General features: G+C 45.2%; 1 protein-coding gene across 2 annotated transcripts in view; it reads right to left on the minus strand.

Moving 5' to 3' along the window:
• The window catches only part of LOC149329985 (uncharacterized), a 221,959-nt gene that overhangs the window by 23,782 nt on the left and 179,608 nt on the right, over positions 1–18,569 (minus strand). The gene's annotated exons all lie outside the window — the stretch shown is intronic.

Here is an 18,569-nt window from a genome sequence, read left to right on the forward strand (position 1 = left end):
ACATCTGCCCATGAATATCACGTATATGCCCAGCATAATGTTCCGGCTCCACAGTCTCCAAGAGTGCAATTAATCGAGTAGAAGCATGTTTGAAACTGCACACTACACTGTCTTAAGTGCAGTCAGAGCATACCACATTTACTTGTGCAACACCCACATCTCCAATTTTGGGACAAGAAACCAGGGGGGTAAAGAGGAAGAAACTATCATGACTGAGATTCTCAATGCACTGCTCTGATTAAGGTTTAAGGTGACCAGCTTTTTTAACACCATGGATGGCACAGAAGAAGTCCATCCCTGGGAACACGGCGACGAGATGACATCATCGAACAGCAATGAGAGTGAGAGCTGGTGATGATAATGATAAATTGCATCACAGCAGCACTATACTCATTTTACGGACATTTTGTGATGCAAGAGAACCAGCAAGGCAACATTAAAAAACAAACACTGCAGGTCAGTGTCGTAAAACTGGTGCTGGGCTTAGCAACAGTTTATAGCATCACTAGAGCACACAACTTAAATAAAGAATAAGCCAATTTTTTTAGATGGATTCGCATTATAATAAAACAACTTCCACCGCAAAGACAAATAAAAGCCCGTACCAACATCATGAAATGAAATCCATTAACCATGAATTCCAGGTGTACTCATCAACATTCTGTATTTTAGAACCCTACAATAAACATTGTCACAGCACAATCCAAACAGCCAAATGTAACCTGCTCTTACAAAGGCCTCAAAACGGAAAGGAAGATGCCAGAATGCCGGCTAAATGAACACAGCAATGGATATAGTTTGGACAGAGTCAGTAATGCTATGTGCAATGACAAAATGAGGTCAGTCACTTGTGATCAGCCACAAGAAATCATAGTGTACTCTTAGCAAAGCCAAAAGGACACCCGAAAATCAGTAAACAGCGGCAAATAGAATAGAATATACAATTCACTACACGATACAGCACAGGTTTTGCAGAGCTACACTCTTCAGAAAGCCCCAACCAGGAGTAAAAAGTGGTGGTTACACTTAAGTACGTAAGCAAACATTCACAGATCTGAGGTCATATGGCACAAGAATCAGGACAAATATTGAGGCGTCAAACACAGAGGCACTAAACGCCAAGAGTTCCAACGCGTCCAATTCTAATCTTTGATGTTCCTGCTTCGATTGAAAAATTAAAGAATATTGTTGGTTGGTTTTGGTTGGTTTATGGAGTTTAACGTCCCAAAGCGACTCAGGCTATGAGAGACGCCGTAGTGGAGGGCTCCGGAAATTTCGACCACCTGGGGTTCTTTAACGTGCACTGACATCGCACAGTACACGGGCCTCTAGAATTTCTCCTCCAAAGAAATTCAACCGCCGCGGCTGGGATCGAACCCGCATCTTTTGGGTCAGCAGCTGAGCACCATAGCTACTAAGCCACCGCGGCGGCATATATTAAAGATGCGCCCTGATGCTCAATATTTTTTTTTTTCAATTCTTTGCGTAACAAAGTTGCTAAGTGACATGCGATGTCCTCCTGACATCGGCACAGACTTTCTCGCAAAAATATGCAACATCTCCTCAATGTTGTAACTGCCCTAAAATATATGCCAACATGACCCATTGTCTTTTGGAATCCCCCATGGCCATTAAGCCTCCGAGTGACCAAATAATGTGCTTCTACTACTGCTACTCATTGCCCACCACAAGAGTACACACATTGCAGGCATCACCACACTGCACTAAGTGGTCATGTGTTCTGTTAGTACCCCAACTGATATGGGAATCCCAATGACTGCGTAAATTAAACTGTTCAACCACTGCCTGCCAGCGACTTCTGCAACACGACTGCTGAGCTAAGAAGAACTTGGTGCCATTTTTATTCCCGCTATTTCCTCCTTGCCTCTCCGTCCCAAGCCTAATGTCATTCCTGTGGAAAGAGATAGATTATTTTCAAAATGAGTGCACTAAAAAAAATGTTTTCAGGACGGTCCTCATTTTCATAATTATTTAAATCCCTGTAAATCAAGCAAAATGCATTAAAAACACTTCCATCTAATTTTGTACATAGACACAGAGCACTGAGATCATTTCGCATGCAATTTTCCAGGTTATGTGCATCAAGCAATGGAGTTGAGGAAGGCTGGCAAGCGTGGTACTGAAGGTTTCTTCCTCTGGAACCTTGTACACATTGGCTTATCGACAATGGCCTGCAAAATAACGGAAAAAAAATGAGTGTCACTACAAAACACACACAAATGCCGCAAGCAGTGGGGCCATTCTGCTTTTGTGCAAATGGCACAGCACAAAGAACTAAGAATGCACAATATCCACGCCTGACTACACATTCTGCCGTTTTCCTTCTGCAAGTAAAAAATGAGAAAGGATATGAATAGGGAAAAATAAGTGCAATGGCAATCTACTGTAAACTTCGAGTACAAATTTTTGAAACTGATGTCCTCTACCAGCTAAAATGCAATCTCACTTGTACTATTTTTAGCACAGTTGGTCTGGATAGTTCTCTTAGCACAGAACGATGGATTCTGATGAACTTAACTTTGCACACACACATAAGTGAAGGTAAAGTTCTGCATATGTTCGTAGTAGTAGGCTGCATTCAAAGATTCTTCCCCAAGCATTTACTCTCTGTCCTACTAATACTGCCATTCATGCCTGCAGTTTGAAACAACGCGCAGTAGATTAAGGAGAAGTCTCCAAGGCCACAACAGCATTGTTTATATGTTTTGTGTATTGAATACGTATAATGCAGTCCTAGATCAGTGGACTGACTTATGAGGAGACTGACTCGGGCTCATATTCAGAAGATTCCCCGAGTGGTGAGCGAGTCGGATCCAGACCCGCATTCAGATCATGATCCGAGTCGTGGGTGAGTCTGGGTCAGGCTCATATTATTATGATCTGTGTTTCTGCAACAACGCTGCAAGCTTAGATTTCTATGCCTCCTTGTTTAATAACAGCGGAGAAGAGGAATGATTTAGTGCCGCTATTAAGAACGCTTGAGGGCCAGGCAGTTTGGCGACGTCTGTGGGTGACCGAAGAAGAGGATTTCGCGGAATCAACGAAGACGGTATTTCGTCCCATCCCCATTGCTAGTTTTACGCGGGTGCAGTAATGAGCCGATAGCTTTGACCGAGTCACTCCATTCTGTTGAGAGTTTCAATTAGCACGACGATTTGTATAACATACATGTACAGTCTTTGTCAAAAGTTTAGAGCCCAGGGGGTTTGCTTTTAGGCCTTGTAGTGGGACTCCTGAAACATTCGTGGCAGCCCTACCCATGGGAGAAGACAGGAGCAGAAATGTTTTTACCTTCAGGAAATTTGGAGCGCTGGAGATGCACTACGAACCACACAGTGTGGCTCAGAAGGAAACTCCCTGGGCTCCAAACTTTTGACAAAGGCTGTACATAAGCTGTCTGATTTTGGCATAAAGGCAAAATAGCATTTATCTGCATTAGGCTTAAAAATGCGGCCCGTGTAACTTGAAAAATGTAATTGAAAGCATCAGGGTACAAGCCTAATCCAAAGAGCGTCAGACCAAGAAGATGCACTCGTGAGCCTTAATTTGGATCTCTTTAGCCGCACACATGTGTGGCTGAAAAGTATGACCATACCAGAAAAGTATGATCGGGCAATATGAGAGCCGTTTAGAAGCTAAAAAAGTGGTCATGCTTTCTGGCCACATATGAGGCTGCAGGGGCGTGAGAGAATAATGCAGCATATAAAATATTCAGGCTTTTTACCATGGCATCGACAGACTGCCAGCTTACAATGGAATCCTATGCCTTGCTGCAGAAAAATTTTGACTTCTGACACTACACAACTACTTTTGTGGCTGTGGCCTAATGGTCGCTGTCATGATATGTGGCAACACAGTACGTACGTCAGGAACAGATCTCCTCCACTGACCTTTTGAACGTATGACTAAACTTAAAAATATGGCAATATTTAGGCATTACAACCAGCCAAAACAAATTCAATAAAGTATTTTCGATTCATGACATGAGAAATGCTGGCACAACCAACTAAAGATTGCTTCAGTTGCAATTTCAAGCTGAATATCCAACTGCAATCAAAAAATGAGTCCTGCCTTACTTTAATGCAATCTTTTCATCTGAAACTTCCAATCACAAATATTATGGCAAATAACAGACAAAAAAGCAGATATGAAATAAATAAAATGATGGCTAGAAGAAGAGGCATTACCACAACTAAGAAAGGGAGGACAATTTGTGACCCTAGAGGAGACAATGTGCAACTTGCAAGTAAGTCTTACAAAACAACACATTGGCTAATGTGCCATCAGACTCCAAGAAACATCAGAATGAAAAAATTGCACGACACAGCACAGAAATCTCAGAAATACAGCAGAGAATAAAATAATAGCCTAGAAAGAAAAAAAAATTAATAGACATGCCAAGATTAATCAGAGCTTAAAAAAAAGGAAGAGCCAGTAGAAAAAACAATTCACCACTTTAACTTACTAGGCGAGGTGACACTCGCCACAGGCCTGACACAAAGGGGATGCCATTAGTTATCTATTTATCTAGGGGAGATCTATTGGTGCATGGTACAAAGATACGTCTCTGAATAAATTGTTTTACAGGCTATGAGTCTGCATAAGTTGGCAGCAGTTCCTCTGGAATGTTCTTCCCCTGGCTACTGGTGCTCCTCCAATGCCTGCAAAACGAGAACATGCATACAAAAAAAAGACAATGGCATTGTTCAATATGGCTATGGGATGTAGTCCTGCTTTTTAAACTAGACCATTTAGTAGAAATTAAGGATATCATGCACTGTTCATTCCTATGAAGCGGCTATATTAGGAGCACGGAAAAAGGATTTTATACCTGCATGCCAAGGCGATTACTTCCGTACGCACAAAAAAAGCCTAATGATATGCCGCAACTAGAAGCTGTTTGTACCAGTTTTCGGCGTAAACTGCTGGTTACAGGTACCGCCATCGGGATATGATTCACCAGCTTCCACAAGTCACCCAACGCACCATGAACGGTTCTCATACGCAACGACACAGAATTCATAAATCATTGCCCTTTTTACCAAAAAGCTCTAGAGCACAAAAGAACTAACTGTTGCATTTGCTATGCGATTACGAAGACAGAAGAACGCAGACATTCGAGAAGAAATGCGAACGGCGCGATCTCCACGAACCTGCTTTCTTTGCTAAAGCATGCCACAAGAGAAATAAGGTGTGGAAAGTTCACTGGCGACCGAGTCAGTGAGATGGTCACGGCCAAAAACACACCCCATGTGAATTTCCACAAATCAACGCCAAATACAGCTTTGCAGCCTATTGTATCTACTTGCCCACTTATGCAAGTGTTGAAGTAGCAGGTTTAAAGGAATAACTCCGGCAGATTTCACTGAGGAAAATTTGTCTGGTATTGCGGTCATACAGTTCTGCGGCTTTCATGTTCCTGGAAAAAGTGTCAATAAGCCCGAATCTCTTTCGTAACTGCGCGATGACATTTGGGCACGCGCGCACAAAGACGGAGCATGTCTTCACAAGCACACGCTGCAAAAGTGAAGTTCACCGGGTCGAATAATGTTATCCTTGCTTTGTATGCACATAGATTTCTTCTTATTTTTCTTCATCCTCTTAAAAATGGCGCATACCCACGTGGGGGATTGACCAAGGTGTAGTGACATAAACAAGGAAATTTCCATCAGCGATTACGACAAAATATCGCAGCCATGCGTGAATTTTGAAAAATGTGTCAACGAAAAATGACTGAAGAATATTTAATGTTAAATAACAAAGAACATTGCAGTGAAGAAAAAAAGAAAAACCCCAAGAATTTCAAATGAGTTAGCGAATCAACCTACCAGTTGCGATTATGTAATCACGGAGAATCCCACCAATTGAACCCAATGAGAGACTGAGGCGTCTCTCATAGCCTCAGTTGCTTTGGGACGTTAAACCCCAACAAACCAAACCAATGCAAATTCTCTGGCGCTCGCACCGAAGGATAACAACCGTGGCAAAGATAACGGGAGAGCTAACCTGGAGAGAGGGACCTTCAGGTACCTATGAAGTGCGAACTTTGGGACAGTAGAGAAGGAAATGGTCTATAGATTCACCGTCCCCGCATGAGTCACTTATGTTTGTCGGTGACCACCCGCATCTGCATAGATATAAGTTTAAACTGGGAATTCTGCACTGCAGCCACACATTGAGACCTCACACAGCCTGGTTTTATACGAACGGACGTTGCAAATATATGCTAAGTGCTGATAATCAGTGGTATTTAGTAAGGAATCGCGTAGCCTGGCTGATATGTGTTGGAACTGCTGAAACCTGGAAATCGCCAGCAGACTGGAATTCGGGACGTGATGTGTCGCTGACCGTCAAGAGCTGACCTTGCTAAGTAATCAGCCACCTCGTTTGAATGAATGCCAGCATGGCCAGGAACCCAGACAAACTGGACCTCCATTAAAGTGGACGGGACAAAAAATCGCAGAAAACAGCTCAAAAAACCTTTTTGTGAAATTTCAAGGGAGACTAAAACTGACAATCATCCAGGATGATAACGTGAGATACATGTCATGGAATTTGGTGCAAAGTTATTCCAAGAGCCAAGAGTTCTGCAAAGAATATAGGAATATAATCTGGCATGCGGACAGAATAGCTCCATGCCAAATCTTACGAAAAGATGCCAACTGCACCATTTTGGCAACTGACGGAGGCATCGGTAGAAAGCACCATATGATGGGGGTATTCCGCTATGTGAACAGAAAGAATACTGTTTAAAATGTCTGAGGGCATGTGTTTCGCATCAGGTGGGAAGATGTGGTCAAAATGGAATTCCACTGCTGCCGGCGTGTCGTCAACCCACTGCAAAGAACTGAGATCAACACCAATCGGTGTTAAAAGATTCTGCGTTAAGGTAATTTATGGCATTTGATAACGTGGCCAATGATGACAAAAGAATAATGCCGGCTGGGACACAAAAATAGGAGTAGTGACTTCAGTCATTGGGTCCAACGACCTGAGGAAAGTTCGCACCGTGAGTAGTTGAAAGCGGGAAATTAGATCAGGGAAACTGGCTTCGAGATAAAGCAGAGTGTTTGAAACTGATTTTGGGAGACCAAGACAGAGACGTAGAGCTCGTCTTTCCAGTAATATTAAGGGTTCAATCTTGTAGTTTGCGCTACCAGAAAACAGAACGCAACCAAGTTCAAGTATAGGTCTTACATAGGCTTTGTATAGTAACAATAATGTGTCGCGGTGCATCCCGAACTTTTTATTAGCAATTAGTCTCAGCCGGCCTAGAGAGTGTTCTCCTTGAAACACATTGTTCTTTATATCAAGGCTCCAATCTAATGCTGGGTGATAAGTAACACCCAGATATTTAACGGATTCTCCTTGTGGAATCTGGTTAGAGCGATGGACTAATGAAATGTGGAAAGGCGTGTCTGGAGGAAATACCAGTATGCCACATTTGCTAATATTCAGGGATAAATTAATACGGTGCAACTAAACTCCAAGAGCATCAAAATATCCCTGCAGAATCTGGTACAGAGTATGAATATCCCTGGCCGAAGCAAAAAAAAACTGTTATATCAGGGCGAATGGGGATGTCACTGACCAAAATATTAAAAAGCAGCAATGATAGCAGTGAACCTTGCGGCACTCCTCTTGAATGATAATAAGTATTAGAACATAGGGTTCCATCTGTGCAGTAAAAGTGTCTGTCCTTCAGAAAATCAGATATCCACGCATAAATGTATGTTGGAGGATGTAACTGCGAAAGTCTGTTAAGTAAAATAGTATGTTCAACACTACCATAGGCCTTTGCTACATCAAGAGTCACCAAAGCTGAAACTTCCCTTCTGCATATCGAGAGCCAGACTCTACTCCCCAGATCCACATGTGCAGACCCTATAAAGAATCCGTGACGAAAGCCAATCTGTGCTGAGCTAACGCCATTAACATCTTGAACATGTTTTGTGAGACGACTATGCACTATTCTATTTCTTTCTATTAATTTGATGAAATTTGAAGTTAGCGCAATTGGCCGGATATTATATTTCATCAATAAAATAATGTTCGATATCTTCCAAATGCTTGGAATCCATACAACTCTCAATCAAGCATTGACATATTTAAGATATATTTATACATATTTATGATATATTTATACATATTCAAGACATATTTATGCCTCCTGATAATGTAAGTCAATGGCTGAGTGAGCAACACCTTTGCATAAAACTTATTCCACTTGAATTGCAGCAGCGTACAGCATTTGTCGACAGCCACGACCAGAGATGCTGGGCGCAGGAATCAGTGACACTTCTCCAATCACTATGGTGGGAATTAAAATCTCCTGCAATGACTACACCGCTGTGAGGATCTGTGTGATTGCAGGTCTTATTTTAAACAGACACAAAAGTACAAACAATAAACGAGGCGGCTTTTATCGGAAAGGAAACCAATTTCAATATGAGCGAGAAAAAAGGAAAGGAACAAGAGAGCAACGCAACAACACACGGGAAAAACACACGGGGGAACAGAACAAAGTGCTTACGAAAAATGCAGGAAAAAGAGTCAAAGAGGAAAGTCACACTACTTGTCTTATTCGAGCAACGAGCGGGGAGGACTGGCTGGGTGTCGGGCAGTCAGGGAGTCTCTGGGTGTTTCAATGTCGATGCAACGCTACCGCAGCGTCGGCGTCTGTGGGCTCCCAGCACGGTTCCCAGGTCTGGTATCCCGGAAAAGTCACGTAGGCACCAGAGGCGGCCTGTGTGGAGCAGCTGACGGATGGACGAAGAAGAGTGGCGACTGGGCCTGGTGGTTGGGGCTCTCGACGATGGAAGGTGGCCCGGACGTCTGCGGCTAAGGCCCAAGCCCGGAACTCGGGGAGCCAGCAGAACTCGTCCACGTCCGTCGCCCACCGCGCTCTTCTCTTCTCTGCCACCTAATCCTCTTCGACCTGTCCCGCGTTCCCCTCCGCACGCGCTCCTCGTGCTTTGTCTTCTTCTCCTCACGAACGCCGCTGGGTGGCGCTATCTCCTTACAGAAGGCCCCCTCTTCGGAAGTTTTTTCCAAGGGAAAGAACTCAACTTCAGGAGAGCGACACCAGACGCGTTCGACGATCGCAACACAGAACACCGCACCACAGCGCGCACACTACACACCACACACAATACGACGGTCGTCAATGTTCGAAGCGTTCACAGACATTCGCACACACAGCACAGAGAGCACATGGAAAGTCAACGTAAAGCGTCCATAGAGGGCGAAGAAACACGGAAAGCATAAAAAGTAAGTAGCCGACACCCAAAAACAAACATGAACAAACACAGACAATGCTAACAAGAACAGGTGTGGGCTACATTCTTCCGTATTCTATTCTTCACATCAAACCACTTCACCGTCGCGAGAACTCTTTCAACTAGTACTTCCGTTTTCCTTTGTGAAACCGGTTTCTCCAAACCGACCTCGGTCTCCACCATGGTTTTAAATGTCCCCGTCCTACGATGTTATACACTCTGTGCCGGCCGTTGTCCACCGGCACCGATGGAACAACGGCGTCATTTACTTTGTTCTCCCTTTCCTTTGACACAGTCGGTTGACACTTAACGCACGATCTGACATAACTCTTAATGTCAGCCTGTACACCGGGCCAGTAAAACTCACTGAGCACCCTTGCTATTGTTTTCCGTATTCCTTGATGGCCGGATAATGCACTCTTATGCGCCAACTTAAGGACTTGTGTGCGTAAGCCCTTCGGTACCACCGCTTGCTCAACGACTCGGCCGGGACACACTTGGTGTGTCCGGAAGAGAACACCTTCATCTGTATCAAAAGAGTGGGCGGTCTGTCCCTTGCCACGAAATATTTGCCCCAACTTCCTGCGACACACCTCTAAAGTCAGGTCTTCTTCCTGTTTCAGGCGAAACTCCTGCCGTGACAAGTGGAGTGTGTTCAGAGTGGGGCTTTTACTACTCTCTGAAACCTTTACTGTCACCGTAAGGGAAGGAACATCGACCGCACCCGTCATGGCAAGGGAAACTGTCTGATCAGTTAGAACTGGCGGGTCAACCGATAATGGAGGTTTAGCCCCGGGGACATTGCCTATTATAATGTCGTACAAGGGTGTAGACAAGCAGCGCGCGATGGCCTTACCCGAGAAATATGGAGAAGAAATCACCACCTCCGCTTCCGGAACTTCTACACGGGTCCCATTGGCCAAGAATAATGTAGCCTGTTTCCCTGTAAGCACCGCTGCCGGTACAAGGGACTCACGCACAACAATGCCGGTGCTGCCCGTATCCCGTAATACCGAACCAGGCTGGCCGAACACCTCACCGTGCGCCACGGGCATAGCAGTTTCCACCGGGTTGGAAGGACAGACCATCTCCCCCAACTGGCCCTCTACGCGCGTTACCACTGCAGTGCTACCGGGATGTGAATACCGAGGTGTCATGCAACAGGCGGACTCCTCACGGTCTCCTGGCCTCTTAGCTTTGCATGACTGGGCATCATGTCCTACCTCGCGGCACCAGGTGCAATACGATTGCTTCGGCTTCGTCCGACAATCCGCCGCCTTGTGCCCAGTCTTCTCGCAAAGAAAACACCTAAGGCGGGATTGTGAACCTGAAACCTCGTCCTTGGCTTTATTCATCGTGTGCTCCCCCTGCTCTTTGAAGACTAACAAGTTATTTTGCCGCTGCGCTTCGAGAAAATGATCGGCAGCCTCCGCCAGCTTGGACACTGTCTTGCCCTCCCGCTCACGTAAGAAAAGGGCTAAACAAGAATGACAGTTGTTCAGAAATTGCCTCGCGGCACCAGGTGCAATACGATTGCTTCGGCTTCGTCCGACAATCCGCCGCCTTGTGCCCAGTCTTCTCGCAAAGAAAACACCTAAGGCGGGATTGTGAACCTGAAACCTCGTCCTTGGCTTTATTCATCGTGTGCTCCCCCTGCTCTTTGAAGACTAACAAGTTATTTTGCCGCTGCGCTTCGAGAAAATGATCGGCAGCCTCCGCCAGCTTGGACACTGTCTTGCCCTCCCGCTCACGTAAGAAAAGGGCTAAACAAGAATGACAGTTGTTCAGAAATTGCTCGCTCACGACCATCTCGCGAACCACCTCAAAAGTGCGGCCTTCTCCCCGCATCTCGACCCAACGGTCAAAGAAGCTAAACAACCTGGCAGCATATTGCGAGGCCGTTTCGCCATCCTGGGGCTTGCTCTGGCGAAACTTTTCCCGGTACCCTTCCGCGGTGAACCTAAACCTCTGAAGCAAGGCAAGCTTCGCTTTGTCATAGTCCACTGAATCCTCAGGCGAGAGCCGACCGAAGACCCTAAGTGCTTCGCCACCAAGGCACAAGCTCAACGCCGTTGCCCACTTTTCTTTTGGCCAACTCTGCCCCGTAAGCCACATACTCAAACCTCTTTAAGTAGGCATCGAGGTCATCCCGCGCTTCATTGAACTGTGGTATGAGGCTGTGCGGGTTAATGGAGCTGGTCGATGAGACGCTACGCTCTCCACGGTCACACGGAGGATTTGCGCCACCCTCCTTGAGCCTTATTTGTAGCTGCAAGTTCTGCGCCTCTAACTCCAAACGTTCCTTCGCAGCTTCACGCCCCGTCTCCAAATTCCGTGCCTCTAACTCCAAATTCCGTGCCTCTAACTCCAGTTTCTGCTTCGCAGCTTCACGCTCAGCGGCTCTCTCTTCCCGTGCCTTATGAAGCTCGTCCTCCAACCACGCTCGTAACTCAGCGCCGCACAAGCCCATGCGCTCGCCTAAAGCAACCAAATCTGAAGCACTCATACTGTTCCTAAATTAACACAACAGGCAAAGCAATAAAAACCGACCTCGTCCTGTCGTAGTGGACGCCAAATTTGTGAGGATCTGTGTGATTGCAGGTCTTATTTTAAACAGACACAAAAGTACAAACAATAAACGAGGCGGCTTTTATCGGAAAGGAAACCAATTTCAATATGAGCGAGAAAAAAGGAAAGGAACAAGAGAGCAACGCAACAACACACGGGAAAAACACACGGGGGAACAGAACAAAGTGCTTACGAAAAATGCAGGAAAAAGAGTCAAAGAGGAAAGTCACACTACTTGTCTTATTCGAGCAACGAGCGGGGAGGACTGGCTGGGTGTCGGGCAGTCAGGGAGTCTCTGGGTGTTCCAATGTCGATGCAACGCTACCGCAGCGTCGGCGTCTGTGGGCTCCCAGCACGGTTCCCAGGTCTGGTATCCCGGAAAAGTCACGTAGGCACCAGAGGCGGCCTGTGTGGAGCAGCTGACGGATGGACGGAGAAGAGTGGCGACTGGGCCTGGTGGTTGGGGCTCTCGACGATGGAAGTCCAGGTCTGGTGGCCCGGACATCTGCGGCTAAGGCCCAAGCCCGGAACTCGGGGAGCCAGCAGAACTCGTCCACGTCCGTCGCCCACCGCGCTCTTCTCTTCTCTGCCACCTAATCCTCTTCGACCTGTCCCGCGTTCCCCTCCGCACGCGCTCCTCGTGCTTTGTCTTCTTCTCCTCACGAACGCCGCTGGGTGGCGCTATCTCCTTACAACCGCGTTCGCAGCCACCAAGCTGTCTAAACAGTCTGTCCCGTGTACACCTGAAGGAAAATAGACATTAGCGATTGTAATATCGGCACACTGCGGAAATGAAATTTTGATCACTGAAAGCTCACAGTCAGGGAGAAGAATTTCCATAGAGATAGATGCCTGACAACATATATGTTTAGATAGCATGGTTACCAATCCACCTCCCCTACCATTATTTCGACCTGATCTGAAAACCCGAAAGTCTCTAGTTGAAAATGATTTACAAGGTCATAACCACGTTTCTTGTAAAAGTGCGACATCAGGGTTATGTTTGTGAATAAGTAGTTCTAGAGTACGGAGTGGCGATTCTATTGTAACTCTGTTACCTGCCATAATTATTGACCAATTGAAGAGGCAGAAGCCGCCTCTTTGAGGCAGAGGAAGTTTAAGTTGTCCTTTTTTTAGCTTTCATCTGGGGAGAAGAAGATTTAGATCGTGACGAGGAAGCACGACGCTTCTGCGTATGACACATTTCAACATCTGTTGTGCAGAGGTCGGGGCGACATGCACTGCCAGGAGCAGAGATGTTAGGTGGGACCTGGGAAGAATCAGCAGGTGATGTCCCGCGGCTAGCACTAGCCGCGCAAGCTGAAACAGATGCAGACGTTACTGCCAGAACGGATGTTGATGGTGACACAGATTGAACCGCAACATACTGAGCCAACGCCTCAGAAAATGTGTTTAGCATTCACTCAGCCACATTTTTAAGAGCTTTTTGTGTTGTGTTGTGTTTAATGGCGCATAAGCGGCTAAGGCTATCGTGCGCCAAGAACAAGGTTTAGTAAAATTAGCTCGAGCAAAGTTTGAAGACAAAGTGTATAAAAACGGTGGTGTAAAGGGCCTAAAAGTTATTTTTATTACCTGGCTGATTAAATACAAACTTTTTAGAAATGGCTGTATGCAGAAGCTTTTAAAAGTTGGTTAACCTCTGTGGACATCCTTGGCTTGCCAAGGATCTCGAGGCCACCAACTACTCAGATAAAAACCTCAGCCTCCTTCTCAGGGCTGAGAAAGGGCTGAGGTGTATCGTTTTAAGTAGAGAAGCACAGGGTAAGAACATTACAGGTTTTGAAGAACACCGGCTTCCTTTAAAAAGCTAAAAACATCAAGCATACTAACGGGTGCATGTTCAGCTAAAATCAACGCTGGATGAAATGGAATATGTTCTTTGTAAAATGTAGCAAAATATTTTTTTCTTACCGATTCAAGTTTTGTGCATGATAATAGTATGTGGTTTACGGTAAGTTCATGTCCGCATTGCTCGCAAACAGGTTTGTCTTTCTTTGTTAGCAGGAAGTTGTGTGTCAGATGAGTGTGTCCAATACGGAGACGGCATAAAATAACTTCGATGAATCGTTTTTGGTGTGAGCATGATTTCCATTCGCCTAGGATGGGTTTTACTAAATGTAGCTTATTATTTCTTTCGATGTTCCATTGCGACTGCCATTTATTCCTTAATTTGCACTGCACCAACCTCATACCATCTTTGTAAGGAATGTACACTTTCTTTATTTCTTTGTTCCGAGCTTTTGCAGCACATTCATCCGCCTTCTCATTGCCAGTGATTCCAATGTGACTGGGAACCCAGCAAAATTTTATGTCTTGTCCCTGTATTGTGGCGCTTCTTACGTTGTGTATGATATCACCAATTAGTGGTGTCACTGCATTTCTATGGTGAAGTGAGGTTAGTATGCTCAGAGAATCAGTGTAAATGATACTGTTCTGAATGTTCTCATTTATTATTTTTTCTAGAGCCACCAAGACTGCGTAACACTCGGCGGTGAAAATGGATGTACACTCAGGTAGCCGTACTATTTTTTCCCAATTATTCTGAACTACAGCACTTCCCACGTAGTGCGCCGATTTTGATCCATCGGTGTAAAATGCTTCGTATTCTCCGTATTTTTCGTTTAGTGCTAAATACTCTTGTAATATCTGTTCATGCGGTGTATGTTTCTTCTGAAATTGTGTTAATGTGAAGTCGCACACAGATGGTAGGCAGTACCAAGGAGGGAGTGGATCACGTTTGCGGGCAATATTAGGCAATGTGTCCATTATATCTAGTTCTTGGCATTTCTCTTCAAACCGGAGAAGAAGTGGCCTGATTGCGAGGGGTCTGTTGGTAAATAGTGTTCGGGATGGGCACTTTGTAACGAGTGGGTAACAGATGTGTTTAGGCTGGGACCGGATCTTTAAAATGTATGAGCATGTGAGCGTTGTTCTTCGGTCTGCAAGTGGTGGTTCATTGGTTTCTACGTACAGGCTTTTTATTGGTGACGTCCTGTATGCACCAGTTGAAAGGCGCAATCCCAAATTGTGCACAGGATCCAGTCGCTTCAAGAACGATGGCCTTGCTGATCCATACACTATGCAACCATAATCTAGAATGGAACGTACTACAGAGCGATAAATGTGTAGAAGACATACCCGATTAGAACCCCAGTGTTTGCGTGATAGGACTTTCAGTACGTTCAGTGCTAGCGACGCCTTCTTTTTCAGTGCATTGATGTGAGGCAGGAAAGTAAGTTTTTTGTCGAAGGTGATGCCTAGAAATTTGTGTTCCTTTTTGAAAGGCAGCTCGGTTTGGTTGAGGTGTAATGTTGGATTTGTGTGCAAGCCTCGTTTCAGTGAAAAAAGTAAGGCCACTGTTTTCTGTGGTGAGAACTGGAAACCATTCTTGTCTGCCCATGTTGCCATTTTGTTGATTGTAAGCTGTACTTGTCGTTCGCATGTGGATATATTGGAAGATGTGCACGCTATCTGAAGATCATCAACATACATTGAATACATAATGGACCTTGGGATTATTTTTCTAATAGAATTCATTTTTACAACGAAGAGAGTTGTGCTTAAAATGCACCCTTGAGGAACTCCATTTTCCTGAATGAAGTCCCTCGAAAGGGTCGAGCCTAGGCGAACATTAAATGAGCGGTTAGACAAAAATTCTTTAATGGAGTTCAGCATTCTGCCACGGATGCCGAGCTCAGCTAAGTCCTGGAGGATCCCGAACCTCCAGGTTGTATCATATGCTTTCTCTAAATCAAAAAAGACGCTAAGACAGTGTTGTTTGTGTATAAAAGCTTCTCTGACTGTATTTTCGAGACGGACTAGGTGATCTGTAGTGGAGCATCCTTTTTTAAATCCACATTGATGGATATCAAGCAGTTCACAGGATTGCAGAACAAAGGTTAGTCTTATATTTAGGACACTTTCGAAGGATTTGGCGAGGCAACTGGTTAAGGCTATGGGTCTATAACTGCTAGGAGAGGTTGGGGGTTTACTAGGTTTAAGAAACGGGACAATAATAGCTTTCTTCCAGGCTTCAGGTATTTTCCCTGACATCCAAACTGTGTTAAAGAATCTCAAAAGTGCTTCTATGGCAGGCTCAGAAAGATGTGCAAGCATTTCATAATGTATGTGGTCGGGTCCTGGAGCAGTTTTTTTTTCGGCAGACAGTACTGTATTGATTTCTTGGAGGGTAATTAGACTATTGTATTTTTCATTTGCACCTCCAGTTGTTGGGAGCCTCTGTTTTTCAGCTGTATTTTTGTATTTTAAAAAGGCCTGCGTGTAGTGTGATGAACTTGAAACTGCAGTGAAATGTTCCCCCAATATGTCTGCCTGTTCCTGTATGCTTGTTTGTGTTCCGGGTGTTGTTAAAAAAGGAATTGTGAATGGTGAAAAGTTGCCGTTTATTTTTCGAACCTGCTCCCACATTTTTTTAGATGGGATCTGACTGTTGATATTTGAAACATAATTCTGCCATGAAGCTTTTTCGGCACTGCGACGGACATACCGAGCTTTAGCTTTTGCCTTTTTAAAATTTAGGAAATTTTCATGTGTCGGATACCTACGGAATTTACCCCACGCTCTATTTTGCTGTTTTTTGCTTCTTTACAGTCCTTTGTCCACCATACTTTATGGTTTTGTCGCGCCACTCCTGACGACTGAGGAATAGCTGTGAGTGCGGCAGTTATGATACAATTAGTGAACTTTTCGTTTATCTCGTCAACGGTAAGATTTCCTAAAACTATATCTTCTAAAGTTGCCTTTGCTCTAAAAAGTGACCAGTCGGCGAGGTGAAGCTTCCAGCGCCGTGGCCTTGTGGGGATTATTTCCGGTGGTGATGTTAAAGTGATTAGTATAGGGAGGTGGTCACTGCCATATGGGTTATCAATGATATCCCATTTAAAATCATTAAAAACAGAAGGTGAGCTAAAAGACAAATCTAAAAAGGTCATTTTCCCCGAGGCAGGGGAGCAGTAGGTGGCTTTTCCTGTATTTAAAAGACATACATTGTTTGTGAGGATAAAATCTTCAATTATTTGACCCCTAGAGTCACAGTGCTCGCTTCCCCAAAAAGGGGAGTGAGCGTTAAAGTCCCCAACTACTAGATACGGTTCTGGAAGTTCATTGACAATTTCTTGTAAATCGTGGACTGTTAATGTAAAGTGTGGAGGAATATATACAGAACAGATAGAAATTGTTTTATGGCTGACGACACTGACCGCAACAGCTTCGAGTCTTGTTTTTAGTTTAAGCTCTCGAGCTGGGACACCGTTTTTCACTATGATGGCTACGCCTCCCGACAGCCTGCTCGCCTGCTCTCGATCGCGGCGGAAAACAGTATAATTCTTAAGAAAGTTATTTTTTTTGGGACCTAAATTTGTCTCTTGTAGACATAAGGCAACAGGAGCGTGCGCTCCTAGTATGTCTTTTATGTCACTGTAGTTGTTTAGAAGTCCTCTACAGTTCCATTGTATTATGAAAGCCATCTTAATTTTGTGCTTCTATAGGGTGAAAAAGTAGATTAAGTTGTCGATAGCCCCGTGACTCGGGGCCTGTCTTTTTTTGACCGATCCAGGGAGCTCCGCCGACCGTCCGACGTGGACGGCGCGGGGCTGCCCGGGGTCGTGTCCATCGCCTCTGTGGAGGCGCTGGACGACCGTGCAGGAGGTATGTTGATTTTCGAGTTTGACCTCGACCTGTGGGAAGAGGTCTTGAGGCCCGCCGACCCGGGGGTCTGCGTTGCCTCCTTTGGGGTTTGCGGAGTAGCGCTAGCTACTCCACACGGGGGCGCGGGTGGCCCCGCCACAGGCACACTGCGTGTGGCCTGGACGGGTGCCGAAGCCTGGTGTGGTGTCCCGCGCCCACGCACCACATCAGCGAAGTTTGTTTTTGCACTGAAAGAGAATGTGTTCGTTTGAGCATATCGCCTTCTTGCTTCCTTGAAAGAAATGTTTGCCGTAGTCTTGAGAGTAATTATTTCTTTTTCTTTTTTCCAAGAAGGACAAGCTCTGGAGTAGGCAGCATGTTCTCCTTCACAGTTTGCACACCGCGGTGTAGCAACACATTCTTCAGATTGGTGTTCCTTTGACGAGCATTTTGCGCAAGTTTTGCGGCCGCGACAACTCTGTGAGCCATGGCCGAATCTCTGACAGTTAAAACATCTTCGTGGGTTGGGTATATATGGTCTTACATTTATTTTCAGGTAACCAGCTTCAATGCTTTCAGGCAGTGTGCTGGTATTGAAAGTGAGGATCAGGTGCTTCGTGTCTATTTCCTTGTTATCCTTCCGGATCTTTATGCGTTGAACATTTATGACATCTTGGTCAGTAAGGCCCTCAAGCATTTCTTTCTCAGAGAGGTGGATAAAGTCGATTTCAGATATGACGCCTCGGACAGTATTCAAAGATCGATGTGAAGTGACAGAGACTGGGATTTCCCCAATGGACGCAAGGTTTGAGAGTTTAGAGTGTTGGACAGTGTCACGAAGTTCGAGCAGTAAGTCACCGCTGGCCATTTTGGATACCTTGTACCCAAGGCCCAAGGTGTTTGTAAGGCACTTTGCTACTAGGAACGGGGATATCAGTCTTGCTTGTTTTCCTTCTGCTTCGCTATGGACAACATGAAATTTTGGGAAAGATAGCTTTCTTTTCTGAAAAAAATCGTCTGCATCGTTCCGCCCTC

This window comes from Amblyomma mixtum, chromosome 9, assembly GCF_055824585.1.
Source record: "Amblyomma mixtum isolate Tamu chromosome 9, ASM5582458v1, whole genome shotgun sequence".
NCBI classification, from domain to species: domain Eukaryota; kingdom Metazoa; phylum Arthropoda; class Arachnida; order Ixodida; family Ixodidae; genus Amblyomma; species Amblyomma mixtum.